General features: G+C 50.0%; 1 non-coding gene across 1 annotated transcript; it reads right to left on the bottom strand.

The window, feature by feature from the left end:
• Positions 1-1,557: 1,557 nt before the first annotated feature.
• Positions 1,558-1,695, bottom strand: LOC114818134. The gene has a single exon (XR_003765955.1). It is a non-coding gene; the product is annotated as a small nucleolar RNA SNORA7 (small nucleolar RNA).
• Between the last annotated feature and the right edge of the window lie 572 nt (positions 1,696-2,267).

Genomic DNA, 2,267 nt, shown 5'->3' on the forward strand with positions numbered 1-2,267 from the left:
ATTTGTTAAGCCCAAACACTATTCTAAGCACTGGGGTTGATAATAATAATAATTCTGGTATTTGTTAAGCACTTACTATGTGCCAGACACTGTACTAAGTGTTGGATACATGTTAATCCCTCTGGACTCAGCCCCGACCCCACGTGGGGCTCATACTTACTCTTATCCCCATTTTACAGTTGAGGTAACTGAGGCCCAGAGAAATGAGTGACTTGCCCGAGGTCACACAGCAGACATGTGGCAGAGCTGGGATTAGAACCCAGGTCCTGCTGACTCCCAGGCCCATGCTCTATCCATTAAGCCACACTGCTGCACCCCCTGCTGTCTGGTAAAGCCCATTCTTCTTGGAGACTCCAGCCCGTTGACAGATTAAATACGGTTTATAGACGCAATCTCTGCCCTCAAGAAGGTTAATAATAATAATAATAATAATAATAATGTTGGTATTTGTTAAGCGCTTACTATGTGCCGAGCACTTTTCTAAGCGCTGGGGTAGACACAGGGGAATCAGGTTGTCCCACATGGGGCTCACAGTCTTAATCCCCATTTTACAGATGGGTTAACTGAGGCACAGAGAAGTTAAGTGACTTGCCCAAAGTCACACAGCTGACAAGTGGCCGAGCCGGGATTCGAACCCATGAACTCTGACTCCAAAGCCCGTGCTCTTTCCACTGAGCCACGCTGCTTCTCCAGTAGGTTACTGTAAGAAGGTTACAGTATACCAACGGTATTGTAATCATAATAATATCTATGGTATTTGTTAAACCCTTACTATGAGCCAGGCACTCTACTAAGCGCTGGGGTACACACAAGGTAAATGTGTTGGACACAGTCCCTGTCCCAAATGGGGCTCACAATCTTAATCCCCATTTTACAGATGGGATAACTAAGACACAGAGAAGTGACGTGACTTGCCCAAGGTCACACAGCAGACAAATGGCAGAGCCGGGACTGGAACCCAGGTCCGTCTGACTACCACGCCCCGTGCGCTATCCACTGGGCCGCACAGCTCTCCCCAGAGCTCGGTTCTATGCTCTGTGCAGAATTAGTGCTCAATAAATACCAGTGATTGAATGATTGATTGATCAGTGGCAATGGAGTGGTAGGGAACCAGGATCCGGGTGATATACCAGAGGGAGAATCCATTTAATCTTCCAATGGGACAGATGTCCTGAAGCCAAGGAGAAAAGGGCAACGGGAAAAACTCCGTGGGGTGAACAGGGTAGACCGAAGATCGCCCTTCAGTGAGTGAAACCTAGCTGGGGAGGCGTGTGGGTGGGGGAGTCAGGTGAATCTGCGTGTTGCCGGGTTGAAGGACCCCTGAAACTATCTATGTCTTTTATGCTGTCGAGTCGCCGCCGACCCATAGCGACAGCATGGACACATCTCTCCCAGAACGCCCCACCTCCATCTGCAAACGTTCTGGTAGTGGATCCATACAGTTTTCTTGGTCACAATCTGGAAGTGGTTTACCACTGCCTCCTTCCGCTCAGTCAACATGAGTCTCCGCCCTCGACTCTCTCCCAGGCCGCTGCTGCCCAGCACGGGGGAGCCTCGACTTGTAGCAGATGGCCTTCCACTCGCTACCCACTGCCCAAGTTAGGATTGGAATGGGTCTGCCTCTGCTTGACTCTTCTTCCCGTAGTCGAGGCCGGTAGAGTACTGGAAACCCTCCAGATGCGACCCTGAGACGGGGATATCTATATACATTTATTTATATTAATGTCTGTCTCCCCCTCTAGACTGTAAGCTAATTTGGGGCAGGGAATGTGCCTGTTTGTTGTTACACTGTACTCTCCCAAGTGCTTAGTACAGTATTCGGAGGCAGCTTGCCTTAGTGGATAGAGCACGGGCCTGCACACTGTAAGTGCTCAATAAATACGAATGACTGACTGAATCAGAGGTTTTTTGCGGGTGGTGGTGTTTTTTTCAAAGCTAAGCATTTACTATGTGTCAAGCACCGTTCTAAGCACCGGGGTAGATGCAAGTTAATCAGGTCGGACACAGTCGGTGTCCCACAGAGGGCTCGCAGCCTAAGTAGGAGGGAGAACGGCTATTGAGTTCCCATTTTACAGTTGGAGATACTGAGGCCCCGAGAAGTGACTTGCCCAAAGTCACGCAGCAGGCAAGTGGCAGACCGGAGATTAGAACCCGCGACCATTCGACTCCTCAGACGGGGCTATTTCCACTAGCCACGCTGCCTCCGTGTTCAGAGAGACCTACTTCAGGTCCCAGCACCGAGAACACCTCAGAGCTCAAGAGGTCAA

The sequence above is a fragment of the Ornithorhynchus anatinus genome, chromosome 17 (assembly GCF_004115215.2).
Source record: "Ornithorhynchus anatinus isolate Pmale09 chromosome 17, mOrnAna1.pri.v4, whole genome shotgun sequence".
Taxonomy (NCBI): Eukaryota; Metazoa; Chordata; class Mammalia; order Monotremata; family Ornithorhynchidae; genus Ornithorhynchus; species Ornithorhynchus anatinus.